At 45.0% G+C, this 15,749-nt stretch overlaps 1 protein-coding gene across 1 annotated transcript in view; it reads left to right on the top strand.

The window, feature by feature from the left end:
* The window catches only part of LOC126355849 (cytochrome P450 3A41-like), a 257,307-nt gene that overhangs the window by 419 nt on the left and 241,139 nt on the right, over positions 1-15,749 (top strand). The gene's annotated exons all lie outside the window — the stretch shown is intronic.

Genomic DNA, 15,749 nt, shown 5'->3' with positions numbered 1-15,749 from the left:
CATCTGTGCCGCACTGCGGGGACGGAGCCTGGGCACAAGGCACCGAGGTTTCTGGTTCGATTCCCGGTAACATCGATAACGTGCCAGTTAAATATAACACCTTTTAACAGCAAATAGCTGGCCGCGGTGATCTCGCGGTTCTAGTCGCGCAGTCCGGAACCGTGCGACTGCTACGGTCGCAGGTTCGAATCCTGCCTCGGGCATGGATGTGTGTGATGTCCTTAGGTTAGTTAGGTTTAAGTAGTTCTAAGTTCTAGGGGACTAATGACCACAGCAGTTGAATCCCATAGTGCTTAGAGCCATTTGAACCATTTGAACAGCAAATAAATATACCGGAGAGAGAGCTGTAGTGGATAAGGCAAATAAACATCTGGTGGAGAGTACTTTATGCTCATATCCGTTCCGTGTGGTGGAGCGAGAGAAAAAGTCTGTGTGCTGTACGCATCCCTGAGCGCCCTTTACAAGTCTCATCTCACGACTTGTTGCTCAGTTACCACCAGTATCAGGTTTCTAAATTTACCCAACAGCGTCTCCTGAAAACGTCAGCTCTCTCGCAACAACACCTATTTCATTTCATAGAGCGTATCTGACACTTTTGGGCTAGAGCATCGTAGAGCCGAACCCCCCAACCCCCCTTAGCGAATCTTGATTGTTGTGATAGGACGATCTCCGAAGCGTACCTCACAATTTCTAGGTCATCTCCGCCTCGGTAGCTGCGCGTACGGCCAATTGCAAACCGAAGGGGCTTGGCTTCGGTTCCCGGCCGGGCCGAAATGTACTCCACGCGAGGTCTAGGTGTTGTCCTGACGATCTTATGATCATAATCGACAATGGACTGTTGAGATAGCAGCATGGGTATGTCCCGAAGACGTGTAAGGTAGTTTGGCATGCGACAATTTGGTTCTGAGTTGCAAAATCCAACGAAAGAGATTCCGATATAAAATGTTATGTAACAAAACATCTGTAGCATAAGATAATGTGTACATTCGTGCCATCTTTAACTCATTCAACCAGATTGAATGCACTTCTCATTATGAAACTAAAAGTGCAGGGTTAATTAACAAAATCTATTTTATATGATAGTCAAGTCACTGACATATACTTTGGTGCACGTTATGTACATATAGCGCCCATAAACTATAAAAACTGCGAGAGGGCCACTACATAACTTCTACCCACTATAGTATGTGGTATACTTGCCCGGATAGCCGGCTTTTTCAGAACACGGGAAGAGGAGTCTGATGCGTATTGAATGCGCTTCGGGAATTCATGACGGAGCCTGGTGAGACGGTTTCTCACACATTGGGCTAGTACCCACGCTCCGCCTAAGGTACACGCTACACAAACATTTAAAAAACGTTCTCACATTTACACATTGCGCTTCCTCAATACACAGACAGATGGGTCGCTCTGAATCCGTTCGGGGGGGGGGGGGGGGGAGGGGATGTATAGTGATGTGATAACCTTATATGTTTGGTCTCCTTAAACACGTCCTCAGAGACAGCAGTGTGTGCCATACCGATTTGTAACAAACCTAGCTTCCAAGGTGGAGGAATGAAGATTAGGTTTTAACTCGCCTTTGAAGACGGTGTCATTGCACACGGAACACAAGGCGAAAAAGGAAATTAGCGAAATCTTTGAGAGATGAACCATCCCGCTACCCGCCTCACACATTCTTGGGAAATCACAGGAAACGTAAATGAGGATGGTCGATTAGCCGAGCGGTCTCAGGCGCTGCAGCCATGGACTGTGCGGATGGTCCCGGCGGAGGTTCGAGTCCTCCCTCGGGCATGGGTGTGCGTGTGTGTTTGTTCTTAGGATAATTTAGATAAGTAGTGTGTAAGCTTAGGGACTGATGACTTTCGCAGTTAAGTCCCATAAGATTTCACACACATTTGAACATTTTTGAGGATGGTCTAACGAGGATTTGAACTGCCGCACTGCAGAATGAGAGTCCAGTGTCTTAATCGTTGCTCCACCTAATTCGGTAAATACTTAGACGTTTTGTGGTAGACCATCTTGATAAGGTACCTAAATCCTCTAGCATATGTCGTACCAGATTCTTCTATAAACTACCTGTAACAGATACTTCGATTTGTTCAGAACACTCCCATCGAAATTCACGACTGCCTTTTACTTCCACTGCAACTAAGTTCACGATCAGGCGTCTCTTCACGTTGCTTTGTGATAATAATCCTGGATATTTAAACGACTTGATTTGCTCCAGATAGTTGTCACTTACGTTGCAACCAGACACTTTCTGGTTCTTTCGCGTGCTGGTGGATATTATAGTCTATTGCACTTATTCATTTGAATGAGAATTGCCCTTCACTTCTTGTTATTTCACGTGCTCGTGGATATTATATTGCACTTATTCATTTGAATGAGAATTACCCTTCAGTACACTAAGATCGCCATCTGTAAGACCGGAACGAATCGTCCGCTCTGTAACAAAGTGTGCGTTGTTTTGAAACTTCCGGGCAGATGAAAACTGCGTGCCGAACTTAACTCGAACTAGGAACGTGGTATACTTACTTTCTTCCTTCCATACGTGTTAGCCTTGAAAGCTGTGTGGGCTTCTACGGAGTTTCGAGAGTAGGAGAGAGGAACCGGTAAAAGCAGGGCTGTTTGTCGTGCACGGGTACCTCAATCGGGATTATAGTTATCCGGAGGCAAGCAGATTTCTAGATCCCGATTCACAGTTTTAATATGCCAGGAAGTGTCGCTATCCAAGCCTTCCGTATTTACTCCGGCTTCGTTATTTCCCTGTCGAGAACAGCTAGTCGATGAAAAACCTGAAAATGCTGCAGAACCCATTTAGAGACTCGTTTGTTTTATCAGCCCCGCTCCCTGCCCCTGTCCCACCATATATCACGCCAGGCGGCCGGTTGGGTATGATCACATGATAACAGATTGCCCCTCCGCACCAACCGCTACCCCATTTGCCCAACAGAACGTGTCATATGTAGCAGTGTCGTGCCGGCCGCCCGTCGACAATTCCGTCATTTATCATTGCGCAAGAGATTAAACGCTGTTCAAATATGGCTAAGATGACGGAGTGTCAGGCGGACAGAACTTTGATGACAGACTTTCTGTAAAAGTTAGAAGACTGCAGATGTTTGTGGGACACACATAGTGCGAGGAGTATAGCAATAGAGGTGGAAGAAATGAAGCACTTAACGAATCCTTAATGGTTTCATGTGGTACACAGGCAGTGAAAGACATATATTTTTACGGATAAGTGCCCGTCGACTCTGTATTTTGGCTCTTAGGTTTTATTTCCGAAAAAACGACAGACAGGCAGACAGATTAGGTATTAGATTTCATTTCCGATACGGAATACAGACATTCAATTGAGTTTTCTTCATAAAATACGTACCTCGTCGTTAGAAGTCTATCGCCACGCCTTCTGCTATGAGGGAACTGTAGGACACTTTTATAGTTCTAACAGTTACAAACTTTTATGATGTATGTGTTGCTGCATTTGTTACACGGTGTACAACACCACAATTTTTTGTCTTCCTTCTTGTAATTTGATAAAAGTTTCTTAAACGTATAGGGAAAATGTATTATGTATCATGCATAGCCGGCCGGAGTGGCCGAACAGTTCTAGGCGCTACAGTCTGGAACCGCGCGACCGCTACGTCGCAGGTTCGAATCCTACCTTGGGCATGGATGTGTCTCATGTCTTTAGATTAGTTAGGTTTAAGTAGTTCTAAGTTCTAGGGGACTGATGACCTCAGAAGTTAAGTCCCATAGTAATCAGAGCCATTTGAACCATTTTGTATCATGCATAAATAAATTCATAAAGTTTTCACGTACTTTTTTTTACCACGTTCCTCGGGCAACTATAAATCGCGATGCAGGTTTCGGAGATAAATTTAGACAATAATTGTGGGAATACAACTGCAATGAGTTTGAAGTTCAAAAAAATGGTTCAAATAGCTCTGATTACTATGGGACTTAATTCTGAGGCCATCAGTCCCCTAGAACTTAGAACTAGTTAAACCTAACTACCCTAAGGACATCGCACACATCCATGCCCGAGGCAGGATTCGAATCTGCGAACGTAGCGGTCGCGCGCTTCTGGACTGAAGCGCCTAGAACCGCTTGCCCACCGTGGCCGGCGAGTTTGAAGTGCTTGCAATTTCTGCCAGCGGCAAAAAGGCGAAATGTAGCAAAACATCCTCTGCCCGCAGCTTACAGCCTCTCATAGCTACAGTTCTTTCTCGGTTAATATGGTCGGATGACATTCAGCAGTTCCGAAAAGCGTATTTCATCAGTTCTTAAATAAATCCAAAAATCAGCTGCTCCCAGCCCCTTAAGTAACAGAGCGTAAGTGATTTTCTTTCTTTGCACGAGTCGTTTCTTTCTCCACAGCTATCTCTCGGCCTTTATTTTTTTTGAGCATATTAGTTTTAAAACCACCAAGGCAAATCCCAATTTTTTGCATCTGTGTACTATTAAGCGGCATCGCCTAAAACTTAACCTCAGTGAAAGTAAGATAATTCGCAGTTGGTGGTAGGAACAGGATGGTGCTGTAATCGCTCAGTGCAATGGGTCGGGCAGCGTATAGGCCGCCACGAATTTCTGGCGGCCGTTAAATTGGTGCATGTGTAGAACCGCTGACGTGGGAGAGGACGGGAGTCTGACCTCACGAGAGCAGGAGCGTCGTCAGCATACGGGACGAGGTGGTTAACGTGATTTGCGCTCTCAGCGCTCTCAAACGGCCGTTGTCGGCTTTATTTGGCTCTCAAACCATACTGAACGCACGTGTAACAGCTGCGTTAACTCTGTTACCGGTTTTCGAAGAATAGCGGAACACTACACAATCTCTGCGTACACTACACTACATAATGGTGCTAAACGATCTGGGCTACTGTAGAAGTTATTCGTAAACTCAACTGAATTTTCAAACCATTGTCGGTTTTATATGGCCAAGGTATAGTATTTATTTTGTTGATGCGTAATATCCATTTTTCTCGATGTTGTATTGACTACCAACACTCTAAAATGAGGCACTTCATCACACATTTCAATATCGAGATTCGATTCGTAATTTCACTCATAGAGAAGAGATTTTTACGCAGCTGCTCACTATCATTTAAAATTATATTCACCAGCAAGACACAAATTTTAAAGGGAGTTTCATAACACCGGAAACGTCCTGTGTGTAGCTTGTTTCCTTTCAGAAACAGACTGGCAAGATTTTTGGCCACTGAGGAAACATTCCACACGTTAGCATTCGACTTTTAAGACAATACTTCTATTAAATAAGTAACAAAGACCCAGAATCTTTAAGGAAACATAGGTGGAAAAAAATTGAATGTAGATTGCCTGTTACTTTTCTTTTCACAACTCTCAGCCCACGGCGCTTTTAACTGTGCTACTTCGACATTGCAGCCGCTTCTGCAACTGTGGTATACACTGTCTAAATACTGTATCTACTGATGTCATTATTTGATATTTAATATGTGAACTAGAGAATAAAGACGAGCTTTTGGTAGAGCATCACTGAGTCGTAGCACTGAAATGGCATACATTTGTAGCTGCCGACATGCAATCTCCGGTCATTTTATTATAACAAATAGAAGCTAAAACGACGAATTTTCTATAGATCCTCAATTTTCTGATGGTTTGAAGCCGCTAATAGTCATAACATGTTCTCTGTGATAAAGAAAATCCACCAAATACCATGTTTAACGCCATACAACATGGCGGCCCCTGTCTTCTACTTGTAACGTAAAAACATGTCGCATACCAGTGCCGACGTTCCTCTCCGTGAGACAAAAATCTGACATGCCACATCCTCTTTCCTCACGTTATGTCTTTGTAGTGGAACATGGAATTTCATGGTGAGACGTCACCAGCTACTCGCGCACGCTCCTTTTCACATCCCATGAGAAGACGGCTTGAGTCAGTCTTGTTCGTCGGAATTCGACTCTGGGGTACTCGGTACGAGCTCTTGTGGGAGGAGAATTTTTTTATCTCCAGTATCTAGCTGGCAATGGGAGTAACGACTGTGGCTCAAGAATCATGATCTCCTGACTTTTCACTAAAGTCGTCGATCAGATTCCAAACTTGAGCACAATGTCTTGAGGAGGGAGAACACGTGACAGTGCTGACGGTGAGCCGTCTATCGGACTGCGACTGCGGACTGGCCGGCGGGCCCCTTATTGCTGATACGCCATGTGGTGGCATCGGGTTTCACCATGTCTCTTATGAACCAACCAACCACTACCGCTACACTTTAGAAACAATTACCACTGTCATCGAAACAATAGAAAGGTGTCTTGAACCAACCGATAACTGTTGTCGGATTTCTGTTTCTACATGATTACTCTGCAATTCGCCCTTAAATGCTTGACAGAGGGTTAATAGTACCACTTTGAGGCCATTTGCCGACCGTTTCAAAATGTTCAAATGTGTGTTCCTAAGGGACCAAACTGCTGAGGTCATCGGTCCCTAGACTTACACACTACTTAAACTAACTTATGCTAAGAACCACGCGCGCGCGCGCGCGCACACACACACACACACACACACACACACACACACACACACACACACACACACACACACACACACACACACATGCCCGCGGGAGGACTCGAACCTGTGGCGGGAGGGGCCGCGCAATCCGTGACATGACGCCTCAAACCGCACGGTCACAGGTGGCTGCTGCCGACCGTTTCTGTCTCCCGTTGCACATGGGAAAAATGTGCACCTAACTCGTTCTGTGTGAGGTCTGATATATGTATTTTGTCGCGTTGGTTATTTCTCGGTAAGTAGGCGCAATCAAGACATTCCAAGAATAAAGATTTGATCAGTGTCGTAATTATGTCGTGTGACGTCACACATGCGCAAACAGACTAGCACAGAACCATGACAATATTTAATTGGATTCAGTATTAGTTTCGTAATTCAGGTTGTGGTGACAGACTGATCTGTAGAGCAGGCCGAGGAGTAAGCTCGGTTTGAATGTGACTGTTTCGAAGTCAAGAAATGTTAATAGGAAGCCTTAGTTGTGACATTCTGAACTGTGGCGTAGTCCGATGTAGAAGAGGTATAATTCTTGTTATGGCGCACATTGGAATTGATGAGTGTTTCGAATGGTTCAAATGGCTCTGAGGATTATGGGACTTAACTTCTGAGGTCATCAGTCCCCTAGAACTTAGAACCACTTAAACCTAACTAACCTAAGGACATTACACACATCCATGCCCTAGGCAGGTTTCTAACCTGTAGCAGCAGCGCGGTTCCGGTCTGAAGCGCCTAGAACCGCTTGGCCACAGTGGCCGGCGAGTGTTTCGTGCCCGCCTTTCTATGACGTGCCATGTCGGCAGGTACAATACTTCCCGACACAGTAGCACACTTAACACTGCATAACGTGCCGGAGAAAGGTGACTGCAAATCATATCCATGAGTGCGCAATTCCTACATCTGCTCGCCATATTGATAACGCTTGTGATTGCTTCCATGGGATATAAAAAGTTTTACTTGCGAGAATGTTGAGCTATCGTCCTTCAGTTGAAAAGAATGCAGCTGATTTCCTCTCCGATCTTTGTTCAGACCTTAGTGCGTCTCTCTTCTGCGTAATGTGCTAGTCGTCACACTAGTTAACTTAATAATCTTTTGTCTTTGCGATGATGCAAACTGATGTCACGTGAATGGAAAGTCGAACAGCTGTGGGATACAGCTGTTGAGGTAGCTCGTTTTTTAAGGATCGCTAACTTAAGTCAGTCGAGAAGAAAAACACGTACCTTTGCCGAACAGTGGAAGTCTGTATTATGAAGAACGGGAATCTCATTCATATGGTTCTATGACAGCAGATTGACTGTGTATTCAATTGGAGTAATACGCTGAAGAATGTCGTCGTTCTATAAATATTTTTCTGTACAGCCGTGACCCTAGTTATGAAAGTTCTGAATGGGGGGAAATTGCAAGCCGAACTGGGATGACAACGCTTAACTTTTGTTGCTACAGGCTTTATAAAGCTAGTATCCAAGTCACAATTTTTTTACAACAATGATAGTTCGGCGAGGTACTGTAAGCAACAGGGCAGGGCGGTAGCGAATTTACACCCACGAAACAACAAGTAACACATAAAAGTAAATGTCGGGAAAAGGTTGTGCTTAATTGAGTTTGAGATTCGTATTATGTGTTATCGTGTTTGACCATTACGCACAGTATTGTACTGTGAAGTTGATAGCGATAGGACAGCGGTCAATATCTATCAACACAGATTTGTATCGATTTATCTAATCCTACCAAACATCTCGCCGAGAGTCTTACACTGCGCATATAGTGCTGATAGATTAGATCTACGTGTGCAGGCAGGGGCCAGGGTTCGTGTCCAGCGCCGACACGTCGTTTGAATTTGCTAAAGTGTTTCACGGCTCTATTAATTAAAAAAAAACTTTCTATTACCTTTCGAAACACTTAAATGACTGGAATTGTGTAATTTAGAAACAGAGCTCAAAAATTACTGAGAAGAGCTTGTGGAGCAGAGCGTGTTTGTGGTGATGTCACTACTTGCAAGAGGTGATGACAACCTGCGGCCACTTTGTTATGCGGGCAAACAGGCGTACACCTGCTCGGCTGCGCTAGGCGTGGCGTCGCTGGGTATGTATATGGCTACCCTCCAGTGGGCACAGCGGACTCAAGGCAAGGGGCTCGCCACGGGTTGGTCGCACCACTCAGCTCCTAACCTCTTTGTGCGATATTTAGTCTGTCAATGCAACGACGGAAAGCTAACTCTCAGTACATACTATTATTGCACCAAGTACGAAGCAAGAGGACGTAACAGTTCGATACATCTTTACTCGGCGAATCACTGTGAAGTGTGTGGCAAAGGGTATTTTTTGTTATTGAATATATTAGAGGTTCTCCCGTTCCATGTAAGGGCGGAGCGTTGGAGGACGCCTCTGTGCAAGCTGTTACACATACGGAACTGAAAAGTGTCAGTAAATTACATAAAAGGTGTTAACTGATCAAACTTCCATTCCATTCGGAACAGATGTCCGCCATCGTCGGTAGGAGGTGTGACGCTCATGAGCGTGGAAGCAAACACTTTTCGAATGTGATCGTCAGGAAATTCTTGCCATGCACCCAAATATATTTTGTGTCAATTCGTAAAGATAGCTAACTGTAGTTAGGTATGAAAGCAAACGTCTTCCCAATGCATCGCAGACATGCTCTGTGTGTGACAAATCAGAGAACCGAGAAAGCCAGTCAAGGATCCATACGTTCTTCAAAGCATTTGCGGTGTGAACTGCAGTATGGGGCCTTGCATTATCCTGCTGGAACATGCTATTTTTTATCCTCGTCATGTACAACAGGGGAATTTACCTGTCTTTCCACATATTAACATACTGGCGGGCATTCAGCCTCCATTCAACAATTTCGAAATCAGTGCTGTTGTTACTTAATGTTCCCCACACCATGATTCGAGGAGGCGCAGAGATGCAAATCTCACGAATCGCAGATTCCACTGTACACTGACCGAGAACACCCTGGTGTCGAACTGACCGTCACAAACAGAAGCCCCAGAACGACACTGCCTTCCAGTTGAGTACTGCTCGGCACCGTGCCAGCGTCTGTTGTCTCTGATACGGGGTCAGTAGCAAGCGACGTATGGCAATTCGATGTCGCAACCCTGCTTATAGTACTCTACACCCGACTGCTCGTGAGGACAATCGTACGATCTTCTCACGGAGGAGTCCTTCAAAAAGGAATCCTGTCTACTCTTCCTGTCACACAGTTGTCCTGGATCTAGCCGGCCGCGGTGGTTTAGCGTTTCTAGGACGCAGTCCGGAACCGCGCGACTGCTACGGTCGCAGGTTCGAATCCTGCCTCGGGCATGGATGTGTGTGATGTCCTTAGGTTAATTAGGTTTAATTAGTTCTAAGTTCTAGGCGACTGATGACCTGAGAAGTTAAGTCGCATAGTGCTCAGTCATATTAAAAATAATGTCCTGGATATGTCTCGTCACCACTCGTTCTGTAGAAATTGCACTACAGCTATCTGCTTTTGCGACCTGTCGGTACGATGCTCCTGTGCCTCTCATGCCAATAACTGGATCTTTCTCAAACTCTCAACCATGCTGTGTAGCGACCTCCACCAGAAAAGTTCCGGTAAATCACACGCTCACATAAAATGCTCCGTTCTTAATCTACACAAATGTCTTTCTTCTGTTGTGAAAATAAGGATGAAATGTTAGCGTATACCTTGGCGGTATCCGAATTCATTCCGGAGCGGACTCGCGAGATGCGTTGTGAAGTCAGGTGTTACAAAATCGTTACAGGCTTTCAGTGAGATTGCCTTGAGGAGTCTTTCCAGAATGGCAAATTGAGTCTGATTTCTAAGCAGGTCACTTACATTTCCCGATGAAACTGCCTGTCCCAACTCTGCAGCCGCGTCTAAGTACACTGTAAGACAAAAACAGGAAGGAATTATCCAAATGACACGGAAACCGGTAGATGTGATGTACATGTGCTTACATACAAATTAGTTCAGTGCCAGAAAAATTGCACGATTGATTGAAGAGGAAGAGTTTCTGAAATTGAGCTAGTCATTAAAGCGTTGGCCTACCTCTGTCCCTTGTGCAAGCAGTTATTCGGCTTGTCATTCATTGATAAAGTTGTTGGACGTCCTGCTGAAGGATATCGTGCCAAATTCTGTCCAGTTGTCGCATTAGGTCGTCAAAACTCGAGATGGTTGGAGGGTCCTGCTCCAGGCTGGAGACGCCACACATAGCAGTTGGATACGAACCTGACTACCGCCCCCCATACGGCCCTACAACCAGGAGTTATCGTCTGTGGTGTCATGTCTTACCACAGCAGGATCTCTTTGGTTGTTATCTGCTACATCTTTGCAGCACAGCGGTACGTCGACGAAATTCTACGACCAGTTTCCTTGCCCTTCATGGCAAGCCATCCTTGGCTTCCATTTCTGCAAAATAATGCCCCCCCCCCATCATAGACGAGAGTTTATACTGTTTGTCTTCGTGCTTGACAAACCATACATTGGCCTACAAGGTTTCAGGATCTGTCCCCAATTAAGAATATTTAGAGCATTACGGGGAGGGTCCTCTGACCTGAAATCGTTTGTTTGTCTGTACATGTACGTCACATCAACCATATTTTCCAGTCCATTCGGGTAATTCTTTGGTGGTCCATCTTTTGTCTTAGAGTATAGGGAGCTTATGTAGGTCACTCAGACATGACGGATTCAGTGCCCTATATCTTTCCACATTCACACTCTGGAAAGGTCCTTTTCCCTTCCTGCAAACATATGCAGGTCAAGGTTCAAGAACGGTTAAGAAGTGCATCAACCCTCTTTCTGGCTTTATATGTTTGATTTTTAGGCGATTTTGCACATTTGGGAACGATTCATGAACCCTCCGTGCAGTGTCTAAAGTGTCCCAATTATCATGAGGTAGGTCCAGATTCTCTCTCTTCAGTTACTTTTTATTGTGCGCTAGACATCCGAGAATGTTACGAACGTTTGGGCGTTTTAGTGGCCAATAATTGGCTGCTTGATGTCTTCTAGTTAAATACAGTGGACACGAGCCCAAGATGATCACCACAGTGGTAGGAGACGTACGGTGTGCACCGGTTGATCGTAGAAGAATAGCAGTTCGACGACGTCCGAAGCGCCACGGACTGCCATTGGTACGTTCATTGTTGCTGCTTCCTTTGATGAGACAGCAGAGAAAGGTCGACAGCAGTGGACATAGGAATCGCACTACTGGGTCTGTGTACGGCATCAGGAAGAATCCATCCCAGTGTGAAGGCTACGAGGAGGAAGAATATTGCCAGTCTGCATTCGGTCATATGCGACCATCACCTGGCGTGATAGGACGGCGAGACACTGGGTACGCAACACGATCGCCTGTTGTTCGCTTAGCCTGTAATGTGGACAGCAGCCGTTACATTTTTGACGTCTTAATGTCGGTGGCTCTGCCGTATCTTCGAGTTCTGTGCCGTTATCTTTCAATACGATAGCTGTGGACGTAATTTTGTCCTATGTCGACAGTGAGGGTTTTGGACTGTAGCCGTGGCGAGGTCTTTCTCGAGATCTGCCACCCACTGAAAACATCTGAGCATGGGTTGTCGAGTTACCTGCAGTTTACCACTCGCCAGGCACTACAACTGACGATATCTGTCGTACATTTGAAACAGATTGTAATGACGTTGCTAGTATATCTTCACCTAAGTTCATCTGGTGGTGGTGGTGGTTAGTGTTAACGTCCCGCCGACAACGAGGTCATTAGAGACGGAGCACAAGCTCGGGTTAGGGAAGGATTGAGAAAGAAATCGGCCGTGCCCTTTCAAAGGAACCATCCCGGCATTTGCCTGAAGCGATTTAGGGAAATCACGGAAAACCTAAATCAGGATGGTCTGAGACGGGATTGAACCGTCGTCCTCCCGAATGTAAGTTCATCTGGACTCGATTCACAACCGAGGACAGTGGTTCAAACCCGCGTCCGCCCATCCTGATTTGGGTTTTCCGTGATTTCCCTAGAGGCTTCAGGCAAATGCCGAAATGGTTCCTTTGAAAGGGCATGGCCAATTTCCTTCCCCATGCTTCCCTAATCCGCGTGTGTGCTCCGTCTCTAATGATTTCGTTGTCGATTGGATGTTAAACGCCAATCTCCTCCTTCTCCACCACCACCACCACCACATTCTCCTCCTACTCCTCCTCCTCCTCCTCCTTGATTCACAACCACGTTAAGAACCATTGCTGGTGCCAGAAGTCGTGGCTCTGTGTATGAAATTGTGCCCCCTGTATACTCCCAAATCACCTACAAATTTAATAATTCATAGTTCCAACTGTACTTGCGCTGAAAGTAAAAGTGCCATGAAACTGACGTTTTGAACGCACCGTTTCGGTTGTGCGCATCTCCTTGAAAACGCTTTTAAACGGGTGTCTTCTACCTCTGTACGTGCACTGTTATGGCCGAATGAGTGCACAGTGTCTGTTTCCTCTGCAGTGCGAGTACAAGGCTTCCTCCGCGACCAGATCGGAACACTGCCGAGCCTACATACATTTCCCCGCTTCCGGAGCGCTGCCAGTGTCTGCGTCATACTCGCCTTGAGTTGTGAATCATAAAGTTTTAAGAATGGATTTGCATCCTTGTGACACATATGTACTCGAGACAAGCGTAGTTTAGTTTGTCCACATTACCTAAGATTTGGAGGGAGGGGGAGGAGCGGAGGGGGTTCCTGCGTGACAATTTAGGGATGTTCGTAAGTTATATACTTCGATTTGCGGCCACCAGATAGTTTACTGTAACTTCCTTGCAGATTAAAACTGTGTGACAGACCGGGACTCGAACCTGCGACCTTTCTTTACCTTACACGGGCAGGTGCTCTACAGATTGACCGATCCAAGCACCACTGACGACCTGCCCTCGTAGCTTTAATTCCGCCAATACCTCACCATCTACCTCCCAAACTTCACAGAAGTCCTACTGCATGCGTTGTGGCATTAGCATCGCTGAAATAAAGGATATTGCGGAGACAAGGCCTTAGTTGTAGGAGGATGTAGCTGGGAATGGAGTGAGACCGGGTTGTAGCCTATTCCTGATGTTACTCAGTCTGTATATTATGCAAAGCAGTAAAGGAAACCAAGGAGAAATTTGGAAAGTGAATTACTGGTGCACCAATTATTAATGGTACAAGCCAATTACCAAATCCACCAATTATAATAGGTATTACTATCAAGAAAAAAATACGAAGTTTGTCGACAACATTGTAATTTTCTCAGAGTCGGCAAAGGATTCTGAAGAGCAATTGAATTGAGTGGATAGTTTCTTGAAAAGAGGTTGTGAGAGTATTGGAATGTAGCAGAATTAAATCCGGCGATAAATACGAGTAATGTAAATGTCGTGTGTCTTGGGCCTCCCGTCAGGTAGACCGTTCGCCGGGTTCAAGTCTTTCGATCTGACGCCACTTTTTGCCACTTGCACTTCCATGGGAATGAAATGATGATGATTAGGACAACAAAACACCCAGTCCCTGAGCGGAGAAAAACTCAGACCCAGCCGGGAATCGAACCCGCGCCCTTAGGACTGACATTCTATCGCTCTGACCACTCAGCTACCGGGGGGCGGACAATCCGGCGATGGTGACAGAATTAATTTTTTTCTTTAAATATAATTTATTGACCTTTGGCATTACCATTTAGCCAGAGAAGTGAATAACTACAGAGTTTGTACACAATATACCATACGCAATATAGGCATTAAAAATTACGTTAATTCCAGGTAAACATCATGGTAGACTATATTCACACGTTCAACACAGTCCACTTATCACAACTTCTTACGCTGGAACCTTTGTGTAGCTGGATATCCGCTTCCTGCAGAAACTGGACAACAGTGACGTTGTCCGCAGTGGTCGGCTGGCGAAATAGACCACTCACAGATTTAGGCTGAGAAATTCCTGATCTGAGCAAGGCTTTAAGAAACTTACGGCATTCTCTGTCATAGCGTGAACTTATAGTAGTGGCATGGTGTCTAGATTGTTTGATTTGAAGTGACCTTCACACTGATTAACTTAATTACCTTGAGCACATGGCGGTTAGTGTTGGAGACCCGTTGCTGCTTTTCCAGGTTTTCCAGTGCACTCCTCGAACCCGTGACAATAAGGATGTATATAGATTTAGATTAGAAAATGAGACACTAAGAGTAGTCGACCATTGATACCATTTGGGTAGAAAAATTAGTGACGATGACATAAAATGCAGACTGTCAGCAGCAAGAACAGCATTTTCGAAAAAAGGAAATTTATTAAGATTGAACATGAATGTATGTGTTCTCTTGAAGGTATTAATATGGAGTGTAGCACTGTACGAAAGGTGGACGATAAGTTCTTTAGACATAAAGAGAACAGAAGCTTTTGAAATGTTGTACTACAGGAGTATATTGGAATTAGATGGATGGGTAGAGTAATTAATGAATGTACTGAATCGAATTGGTGGAGAAAAGAAACATATATGGCCAGGCTCACTAAAAGGAGGACTGTGTTCGCACGACATATTCTGAGGCATAAAGGAACTGTAGAGGAGAACCAAGGCTGTAATAAAGTAAGCCACTTCAGATGGATGTACGTTGCGGTAGTTTCGTAGCGACGGAGAGGCTTGCGCAGGATAGACTTGCACAGAGAGCTGCATCAAACCAGTCCTCGGACTGAAAACGACAACAACAACAGAGGCTTTCTTAGGTACCTCGAAGACTGCAGTACGTCATAGTTCAATAATTTAGCCGAGGAGAGGATTTTCATCCGATAGGTTCAGCACACTCTCATAAACAGCATCAGTTGATGTAATCATGCACAAAAAATTCGACCGAGGAAATGCAATATCCTTTTACAGCAACGTTATAGGAGATGGAATTTAGATGTATTCGTGTGAGCTGAAATCTAAACAGCAGTCAACTGCCTCAGCATTTCAAGATGATCAGAAACCCAAGAGTAATGGGTCATTGGCGAAGCTCTTTCAAGAAAATGACGATTGTTTCTGTGGTTACCCTGGACAAGTCGCAACTAATGTTTTGTTCACTGTATCAGCACGAACAGTTGAAGCCGAACGATATACAATATTAACTTTCTGTCATATGTGAAATACAGATAAACAACAAAAAAGGGCGCATCATTTGCCTTCAAGCCAATGCGAACACGTCAAACAATTACTATTTGGCGGAGACAAATATCGAGTTAATGCCCCACTGTTCAATTTCACCG

This window comes from Schistocerca gregaria, chromosome 1 (assembly GCF_023897955.1).
Source record: "Schistocerca gregaria isolate iqSchGreg1 chromosome 1, iqSchGreg1.2, whole genome shotgun sequence".
NCBI classification, from domain to species: Eukaryota; Metazoa; Arthropoda; class Insecta; order Orthoptera; family Acrididae; genus Schistocerca; species Schistocerca gregaria.
Note: the sequence above shows the minus strand (reverse complement) of the source record. Positions and strands in the feature narration are given on the sequence as shown.